The following is a 10841-nucleotide window of genomic DNA, read 5'->3' as shown; positions in this document are numbered from 1 at the left end:
CTGGGGACGGTAGGCTGTAAGAGGGCTGCGAGGCGGGGCTGCGGTTAGGGGTGGAACGGGCGCGGGACGTGCTGCTCCTAGTTTGGTAGTTTCTAGGAGGGTCTGGAACAGGGGTCCAGCTACTCGGTCCACCGGACTTGTTCCTGGATCGTGGCTTGTTAGGCATGGCGGGATTTTTCTTGGCTGGGATTTATTGGTTGAAGGCTGGGAGAGGTAAGGATGAAATACTGGAACGGTCAAACGCAGTAGCGGACCGGGCTGGGTATTCAACTTGTTGCCTGTGTCGTGTCAGGCTAGTTTTTTGTACGTGGATTACGCCACAGGCAAGACACGCGCACAGGACACCAAGCTGTACAGACAAATAAGCTCAGTGGCCACTAAAGCGACCGTTGACTGCAGTTGTCTTCTTGGCTGGGGCGCAGCTAGCGAGCGCTAGTGGCGAGGCTGGCGACTAGGCTGGCTTCTCCTTGGCTGTACGGGCTAGCGAGTGCTAGCGGCGGTGAGCTCCTCTTGACGGGCTGCAAGCTGGATGTCTGGGTATCCAGTACCAGGCGTCGGGGTTAGTCTCTCCGAAGTGCACTCGAGCGTGGCTGCACGGCGAAGGCTGATGTGTTCGCGCTCTCCCCTGGTTATCTGAGTGTATCAGGCTACTCGGACCGCGCAGGAAACAGCAGTGGCTGGCTGTCGGGTGGGTTGCGCGGCGACAAGTTGGGGACGTGCTTCCTAGCTCCTTTCTCGTGCTCCCTGCGTCTTTAAGGGGTGGGTTACAATCAGGGTTCGGTTAGGAAGGGATAGTCAAAGGTTTGACGCTGCTCCTCAGGTGGCAGAAGTACTCGTCACCTTGCTTCGGGCGTCCTGATGGAGGTGCGTTCGATGGGCAGCATTTCACCAGCCGCCTCTCCATGCCGACGTTTAGGGGCGGCCGTCGTCGTCGCGACGCCCCCGGGAGTGACCCCCTCTTACCTGAAGGAAGCCCAATCCTTCCTCTAGCAATGGAGCTGAACGGCCATCCTCAGGCTCTAACCCCTTCCGAGTGAGAGCAAAGGCAAGTCAGCCTTTAGGTAGTTTTCCACAGAGTGAAGCAGACCTGCTGTAATCTGCCTCTTGTAGCTTTGCTTGAAAGGACCTACAGGATAAAGGACATAAGTTAGAAGCTAGCCTCCATGACTCGTTCGACTCCTGCTTTCCTGCAGGTAGCGCCAATCTCGTAAAGTCCTAGCCTTTAGGCCTCTATTTATAAGGCTCTCAACTCTGTACAGTCTCTCACATCCAGCAGCTTTCAGCCCCTGTCGGGGGTCGAAAGCTCAGGTTGGGAAAAGGGACAGCCTGCCCAAGGGAACCTCTAGATGTTTCTTAGGGCATAATTAAATTTCCAGTTCGCTACAGAGCCTGTACCGCCTCAGGAGAGGCTTCACCCCTCGCCTGCTGGATGGAGGCATTGTGAGTCGTATCTTACTGCCTCCAGTGGGCTGCGAAGGCAGGATTGAGAACACCGTGACGGAGGAAGGGGCAGTCAGTCCAGACTCTTCAAAGAACAGATTTCCTGTACCAGGAGATGATAAGTCTGTCAGTTTGATAGACCTGGCAACATCCCTTACCTTCGGTCAAATTTCTTTAGGATGAGAGACCCTTTGAGACAGCAACTCAGCAGATTTATTGGATGGATGGAAGGAAGGAAGGAAGGAAGGAAAGAAGGAAGGAAGGAAGGAAGGAAGGAAGGAAGGAAGGAAGGAAGGACCATGGTTTCCCAACAAACTTCTCTGCAAGACATTGCCACAACTTACAAGGAAAAAATGTAAAGGTTTGAGGTGCTGCAACACTCATACAGCTAACATCTCACTTAAATGGTCCTGAAAGAAAGAAAGAAAGAAAGAAAGAAAGAAAGAAAGAAAGAAAGAAAGAAAGGAAAATAATAATAATAATAATAATAATAATAATAATAATAATAATAATAATAATAATAATAATAATAATAAGAAGAAGAAGAAGAAGAAGAAGAAGAAGAAGAAGAAGAAGAAGTTGTGTTTAATGACCCTTCAATAGGAGTTTATTTTTTGAGAGAAGCTCTTGTTTTTACCTTGAATATGTATACTCTGAACGAGGTGAAGCAGAATTTGAAGCCAACTGATCGCGCCGAGACTCGATCTTGCTACCCACCTTCATCATACAGAGTAGCGTATGATGATGATGATGATGATGATGATGATGATGATGATGATGATGGTAGTAATAACTGTATCCAAAATTCAGGTAACATCAGTTTTTACTCGCAAAATGGTTTCATGATTTCTTTGGCTAAGAGAACCATGCGGTAACCCTAACCTCGAAAATGAATTGTCGCTCTCGATTTATAAGATGCCCTTTCTTTCTTCGGCCTAGTCGCTATCTAGTCGGCAGTCGTTTGAAATCGTGCAGGTTTCTGCATGGTTCGACGTGCGTATCCTACTAGCAGTTGAAGTCAGCGTGAAATTAAGTACAGTACAGTAACTATGTGTAAGATCTCCTTCACTTGGTGAGACAAGTTGTAGGGCCAAATAAAGGTACAGAGAGCAGAGAGAGCATAACATAACATAGAGCTAAATATGCACTGTACTTGGGTTGATGGTGTATTATACTGAACGCCCTCTTCCCCCCCCCCCCTGCCATTACATCTTTACTGAATGATTCTGCACAACGTTCCCTGCTGTTAATATTAATCCCCTACTGGGTTTTAGCTTAACGGTATCACTCGGTAATCATCATCATCATGACAGCCTCTGTCCTTCATGCTAAAAATCAGCTGCAGAGAAAAGGACCCTTTGTGTTCTTGCCATTATTATTATTATTATTATTATTATTATTATTATTATTATTATTATCATTATCATTTACCTCAGCGAATGAAAGCCCATGTATGAACATTTTTTTGTACATAAGCAACGATCAGCTGTTTTACCGACACCTTGTAATCTAAGAAAGAAAGAAAGAAAGAAAGAAAGAAAGAAAGAAAGAAAGTAAGTATAGGGGTACCTAACCACTCCTGAAAACTACTTTCATTGAAGGTTGTACTAGGCCAAACTCTAGAGACCTCTTACTAAATGGTACCATACTACAGGGCAGGTGTAAAAAATAGTTAATGAAACCGTATAATGAAAGGTACAGACTTAAGAGCAAGTGGCGTACTGGCTTATTATCCCTCCCTTCCAGGACCCTTCTTGCAACCACTAACCACCACCTACACCCCTGCCCAAGCAGTATTCGAGCATCGGGCTGGGTGATGTGGTCGCCTTAGAAGTTTGTGCTAGACAATACCCCAAAGAAAGCAGTTGGTTTAAGACAGGCAATAAAGTTTTAAGTTTTACTCCTCTTCCCTCAAATATGAAGAGAGGTACACCATAATGAGGGGTACTAAGCCATTTAAATTCATGACAGAGACCTGATGATTCTTAGCCCTGCTGATCTAGGGTGACACTTGATATAACCAGGCCAGACCCAGTACCTGAATATTTTTAGGTTATCCAAGCCAAACCTGGGTTATATATTGCCCAAAATATGTAGCATCTACCCTGTAATTAGAAGATGCAGCTGTGACTTCACGACTGGTGATGATATAACGGTGCACAATTGAGCATGTTAGGTATTAGTAGATCCACGATCAGCCCTAGCCGTGTCTGATGCAGAAATCCTAACCTGACTTGGGAAGAACGGTAACTTATTTCTTTCTTTCTTTCTTTCTTTCTTTCTTTCTTTCTTTCTTTCTTTCTTTCTTTCCTTGAACGCTAGCCTGTAGTAGTAAGGCAAGAGGCAGTGATCAGGTGGTCAGCAAATGGACACATTATTGCTTGAGTTCGAAATTGTCCACTGCCTTAAGTAATAGTCGTATTAGTAGCAGTAATGGTGGTGGTGGTACTACTAGTAAGGTTATGTTCACTATTATCTTACGCCTTTCGTAGATGCCGAGGTGCCGGAAGTTTGTCCCGCAGGAGTTCTTTTTATGCGCCCATATCTACAGACCATCGAAATATCACGCGAGTGAGCCGGTGTCGAACCTGTCAAGTAGGGCTCAGAATGGTCTAATTTTAATTCTAGGACGGTAACAGTAACTATCCGGAGTTCCGATTCGTTCTACTCAATTTATCACTTGCCAAAAGATCGGTCAGCTGACGTACAAACAACAAAAACGAGTGCTTTCCTCCCTTCACCTAACCTAAAACGTCACGACTCTTTGAACTAACCCTTGTCGTCAAAAGGTTACCTTCTCAGTCTTATTTGAAGGGCGTCTCGTCTTTGATAGAAATGAAAGAGTTTTACAAGTTCCTAGGCTTCAAAACTACGTTACATCGCAACACACGCACTTCGAAGATAGCGGGCTGTGTGTAGGCCACTGTACTGCACTGGTGCCCTACCGTTCGTAAGGAAGCCCGGGAGAGACACGAGCGTACTACAAACTTGTAACTTATTGCCGAACCGTGTCGTAATTTGAATAGCTACTTACCTGGAAGAACATAAAAGGAAATTGTTCGACTCTTTGAGGGGCTGCTAAATGCCGCGGTCGGTTGCTAGGACATGGCTTTCATTGTAATCACGACAGTGTCGATGACGTTGCATGGAAACCACCTTCCTCGCGATTTTCAAGGTGGGCGGGGAGTTTGGAAGCCTCGTTCCGCCCTTTAATAATCTTAATATTGGGAGAAATAGGACGTAGAATGATGTTATGTGCCATAAGAGGCCTGCAGGATAAGCTACACTAACCTAAAAGAATAAGAACAGCAAGTTTAGACATAGGGACGTACGATAGGAGGTACGAAAGTTAAAATCCTGGCACGAGTAATTGGAAGCGGTGCTAGGCTCAGCAAGGGTCCCCTAGGTCGACACACACACACACACACACACACACACACACACACACACACACACACACACACACACAGAGAGAGAGAGAGAGAGAGAGAGAGAGAGAGAGACACGAATAATAATAATAATAATAATAATAATAATAATAATAATAATAATAATAATAATAATAATAATAATAATGATGTCGCCGCCGCCAGGTTAGGCCGGTCACCTAGGAGGAAATGCAATACTACGCTAAGCTTCGTTCCTGTATAGCCACACGGGGTCGAAGAGCAGCAAAAGGTCTAGCTAGTTTCAGACGTAACAAAAAACGTGATTTAAGCAATTTCTGCTGGCCTGAGGCAAAAGTTGAAAGTAAGTTGTCGTACTGGGACTGGGAAACTTGGTAAAAAGGGAATTGAGCCAACGGCACGTGGTGTTCCCAAGCGGTCACCCATCCAAGTACTGACCACGCCCAATGTTGCTTAACTGCGGTGATCGGACGAGAACCGGTGTATTCAACATGGTATGGCCGTTGGCGAGAGAACGGAGCTTGAAACGTCCATACGAACCGCAAAGCGAGTTTCCTGGAGGTCTTTGTGGCGCGGGGGCGTTGGCAATGGTGCAGGGGTGTGCTCGGAGGTCGCCGTCGCGGAGCGGGCGCGGGTGGTTGTCGCGCTCCGCGGCGAAACGTAACCTAACTCGACTTAACCCCACTTCTCGTAACCTAACCCCAAAAAAACGCGCGCGCTGGCGCGCGCGCGCACACACACACGGGAAGTGTCTAGGGTTGTAATAATAATAATAATAATAATAATAATAATAATAATAATAATAATAATAATAATAATAATAATAATAATAATAATTACTGAAGGTGGTTGTGAAGGGGCCGGCGCTGTAGCGCAGGGGCAGCGTGCCTGCCTCGTAGCTGGGGGGCCCGGGTTCAATTCCCGGCCAGGCAAAGGAATTTTACCTCGTTCTAATGGCTGCTTTGAGGTCCACTCAGCCTGCTTGCTTAGGGGCTGTAGTGCCATGGGGGTTGGTCTGGTTTTCATTGTAAAGGACAAAGCAGGAGGATTTTTAGCAATAAGGTAATGCAGTAGTAGTAGTAGTAGTAGTAGTAGTTCTTCCCTCGTTAGCTTATGATTTGAATGTTTTGCACTGTCTTTCGATGTATATGAAGTAGGACAGATAGATAAAATCAGAGTGGAGTTGATAACAAGGCTAACAGATGCTGCTCTTTTTTTTAAAGGTGTGGTGGCCCTGAAAAGGGCCGTTTGTTAAGAATGCAGCAAGGCAGAAAACCTGGCACCTTACTTGGAGCTGGTGTATTTGGTAACTGCCTTGGTACCCTCACTGACGGCGTGCTTGGCCAGCTCACCGGGCAACAGGAGGCGGACGGCAGTCTGGATCTCCCGACTGGTGATGGTGGAGCGCTTGTTGTAGTGGGCCAGACGGGAAGCCTCAGCGGCGATGCGCTCGAAGATGTCGTTGACAAAGCTGTTCATGATGCTCATCGCCTTGCTGGAGATGCCAGTATCAGGATGTACCTGTTTAAGCACCTTGTAGATGTAGATGGCATAGCTTTCCTTCCTCTTGCGCTTCTTCTTCTTGTCTCCCTTGGAGATGTTCTTCTGGGCCTTGCCGGCTTTCTTGGCTGCCTTTCCGCTTGTCTTGGGTGGCATGGTTGTCTCGGATGTCTCCTAGAAAGTAAATTTTGCGGTTTTTTTTTTTTTTTTTTTTTTTTGCTGTGAGCAAGTACCTGGGAGCCCCGGGGCGAAAATATTGCCCCTCTACTCATCTGTTTCCGCGGGATACCGATGAGACGGAAAATCACTGTTACTTGCACTGGGGGGGGGGAAAAACAATCTGTTTTAGGGGGGTGAGTCCCTAAATCAGTGGTGAAACCCCCGAAACATCGCTAAATTTTGTTTTCAACTAGAGGTAGGAAGGGGATACCATTGCATTCTTAAGAAACGGGCGTTTTCAGGGCAGATTTCTAGTAATTAGTGATGGTTTAGTTAAATTTGGAAAAGGCCGAAATTATGGATTATAAGTGAGCCAAGGGCCTCTAAATTTGTACCGGGTATTAGGCTTCTTGGTTCTTATAATCCGTTTTAGCAGAGAGACTCCTGGGTCGTTTGACTGGGCCGAGAGTATTCTAGACTTGGCCATCCTAGCAATTTTGTTAATTTGGAACCGAATAGTTGGGATACGCAAGTCGTGTCGAATTTTGATGTTCGAAACGTACCATGGTGGCTTAATCATTTTTCGCAGTGTTTTATTTTGAAATGTTTGTAGCTTGCGTATGTGAGTCTTGGCAGTGTAGCCCCAGGCCTCACAGCCGTACAGAAGGATGGGTCTCACACATGCTAAATAAATATTTCTCTTTATGGTAGGAGAGATATATTTATTTGAAAGCAATGGTTTAAGACAGGCCACCCTTGCTGATGCTCGCTGAAGGGCCTGGTTCACATTGTTACTCCAAGTTAATTTTCTATCTAAATGAAGGCCGAGATATTTGACAACACGGGCCCATGGGAGGACCGTGTTGCCAATTCTAAGATGGTCAAGTCTAGGTATTCTCCAGGTGAACGGGATTGCCTGAGTTTTGTCGGCATTTATTTTAACTTTATTAATTTTGCACCAGTCCCTAAAACAATTTATCCAGGACTGCAGCAGCCGAATGGCATCACATCGCCGTCGTTTCGAAGTGTAGACGGCTATGTCATCGGCGTACTGCTGTATCTCTACTCCCGGAACTATAGGTAGGTCGTTTACATATAGGCCGTACAATGTAGGGGACAGCGTTCCACCCTGTGGTACTCCTGCCTGCAGAGACCGAGGGGTGGATTTTTCTCCATCACAGGACACGTAAAATTTTCTATTATATAGGTAGGAGTGAATAATTTTGACTAGGTATGGGGGAACATGATATTTACCTATTAATTTTGAAATAAGATTGTCATGCCAAACCGTATCGAATGCTTTTTCAATATCGAAAAATACAGCAGGGACTGTACGGCGTAAATTAAACGACCTAGTAGCATACTGAGCAAGACGCAGCACTGCAAGAGGAGCGCTACGTCTTGACCGGAATCCGAACTGTTCCGGTCTCATTATGCTATGTCGCAGAAGGTGACCATTGAGTCTATTGAGAATAAGTCTCTCGAAGATTTTAGATAAGTGCGATAACAGGCTAATAGGACGATAATTTTGCGGGAATAATTTGTCCTTTCCAGGCTTGGGAAGAACAACTATTTTGGCTGTTTTCCAAAGCTTAGGAAAGTACCCCGTGGTAAAACAGGCCGAAAAGATGGATGCCAAAAACAGTACTGCTTTATAGGGCAGGAATTTAATTTCTTTGTTGGATAGCCTGTCATCGCCAGGAGACTTATTCTCCTTAAGGCCCTTGATAATTTTGCGGACCTCTGCAGGCGTCACTTTTTCGATGTCATTGTCTGGAGTCCATTGTCTTATGAAAGTTGAGACCTTTCTTCGTGCGGCACGAGTCCGTAGTTCGTCATTGTCATCGTTAATATCGTCATGTGTCACACATTGATTCTCAATAGAATCAGCAAAGGCCTCAGCTTTATCGTAAGGGGAGAATACCAGGCCCCTAGTGCCGTGAATAGCTCGGCTAGGTTCCCGGGTTCGAGTCAGACAGCGGGTGGTTTTCCAGAAATTGCGGTCTGGCTCGTGTTCTGTAAGGGAGCGGCAGAATTCTTCCCATTTTTCAATCTTGCGCTCCAACAATCGTTTGCGGACTTCCCGGGCGAGTTCGTGGTATTCCGCCCGGTCAGCAGGGTCACGGTACAATTGCCATCTTTTCCTATATCTATTCTTAATATAGATCAAATCCTTGAGGAGATCTGGTGTACCATTATCGTCCCGATGGCTCGTGTTGGTATTAATATTATTATTATTATTATTATTATTATTATTATTATTATTATTATTATTATTATTATAATTTGGATTGTTATTATTATTATTATTATTATTAATATTGGGATGGCAACCAGGGCCAGTCGCGTTCCCGCCATGATGAGCGGGAGTACGAATGCCATTGTTGCGCATCCCATTGTTGTTGTCATGGGCCGAAATGGAATTTCGTGCAGCATTTAGAGCATATTTCCGAGCATTCCCCATCTTATTATAGAGATGTTGAATAGCCCGGTCAATATCCTCCCTGCTGCGAGGTTCGAAAGGCTGTAAATTTTTGTTAACGTGCCATCGGAACTTATGGAAATTCATAGGAATACGGTCAACAATGGGAGATGGCGCCTGTGGGCGGGACCAAGCAAGATTGAAAATAATGGGATCATGGTCAGAATTTAGTACATTTGGGACCGAAAAAGTAATGCTGGGTGCATAATATTTAGATATCGCAATGTCAATAACATCTGGACGTCCGCGAGCCGGATAAATAGTGGGCTCAGTCGGACCATGAACTTTAATATTACTATCCCTTACAAAACGTTGTAGTATTCTCCCCTTAGGGTTTGTCACTCGTGAATTCCAGTCAGGATGCTTGGAATTGATGTCACCACAGATGATAGATGAAACGTTCCCATTGTTATTTAATAATGTTTCAATTTCCAAGGTATGAAGGGGAGCATTAGGAGATAAATAAGCCGCAATAAGCCTGTAATGGAAGTTACCATGGTGGAGTTCAATACCAAGAGATTCAATTACACCCTGAGGGAGGGGGTCAATGAGGTGGTGAGTAAGGCTAGACTTAATCAGCACCGCCACGCCCCCCGCCTCAGCGTGAAGCCGGTCTTTACGGTACATAGTGAAATTTTTAATTTTGAAAATGTGAGGGGGTTTGAGCCACGTTTCACCTAGCAGCATGATGTCAATATTGTAATCAGAAATAAACGACTCGAGTTCATATTTCTGATTAACAATACTCTGACAGTTCCAAGCACAGACTGTCAAGTCCATTGTCAGAATAAATCAAAGATTTAAGGTTCTGAGAAGTACTGCAATGCAGCACCTATCAGAACGGTAATCTTGTCAAATGTATTCTGACACTGTTTCAGTTTAGAAGTGGTGTCTTTTAATATCGGCATTAGTTTCGAAAAATTTATCTGCCTGCAGATGTCAAGTATATCCTTAAGGCCTGACAGGTCAGACCCCAAGGAGGATGATGAGGGGGTGGGCTCGGTAGGTGGGGGGGTAGCACCGGTCACTGCATTAGCAAAGGTAATATTCGGATTTATTTCCTTTGCTATGAGAGTACGTTTTTTCTGGGCTTTTTCGTACTCTCTGGCTATTTTTGCCTCCATGATATTTCTGAAGAGCGAGCATCCCCTCCAGGAGGCAGGATGCTCACCCTTACAGTTAGCGCACTTGGCCTTAGCTTCGGGGGTTAAGGGACAAGCTGCGGTGGGATGGTTATCACCACATTTAACGCATCTTACAGGCATATGGCAGTAGTTGGCGGTGTGACCCCACCGTTGGCATTTAAAACACTGAGAGGGACCCTCTCTTCCCTGATAGGCCTCAATGGTAACCCTCGTACCACACAAATATTTCAGAGAGTAGATAGTCTCTGAAAATTTTGTCTTAGGGAGGGTCACGCTCATGACGCTCAGCGGTATCTGTGTGTTCGACACAGGGTCTTTTCTGGTGAACTGGTAGATATCACGGGGTTCGTAGCTGAGCGCCATGAGCTCGTCTCGAACCCAGTCAACACCCACAGATGGTACAATATTCCTAATAATTACTTTAAGTAGCCTATTGCTAGGCAGCTGGTGCGTATAGTGAGCACTACTAGAATCCTCAAAATATTTCTTCATTAGGAGGTAATCCTCCTCATTTTCAGCATGAAACTTTATGGAGTCTCTCTGATTTATCGCCCGTATTTCCCCAGTGCATTTAGTTTTAAGGTAGTTAAAATGACGCTGATAGTTTGCCTTGTCGTACACAACAATAGGCGGAACAGAGATTTTCCTAGGGGCAGAAACCTCCATGGTCTCACTCACAGCCCCACCAGGGTTCGAGCCCTCTTCGAT

The 10841-nt window shown here is 45.4% G+C and overlaps 1 non-coding gene across 1 annotated transcript; it reads right to left on the bottom strand.

Moving 5' to 3' along the window:
- Window positions 1-5236: 5236 nt before the first annotated feature.
- Window positions 5237-5355, bottom strand: LOC137500645 (5S ribosomal RNA). Its single transcript, XR_011018153.1, has one exon. It is a non-coding gene; the product is annotated as a 5S ribosomal RNA (ribosomal RNA).
- Between the last annotated feature and the right edge of the window lie 5486 nt (window positions 5356-10841).

The sequence above is a fragment of the Anabrus simplex genome, chromosome 4, assembly GCF_040414725.1.
Source record: "Anabrus simplex isolate iqAnaSimp1 chromosome 4, ASM4041472v1, whole genome shotgun sequence".
Taxonomy (NCBI): domain Eukaryota; kingdom Metazoa; phylum Arthropoda; class Insecta; order Orthoptera; family Tettigoniidae; genus Anabrus; species Anabrus simplex.
Note: the sequence above shows the minus strand (reverse complement) of the source record. Positions and strands in the feature narration are given on the sequence as shown.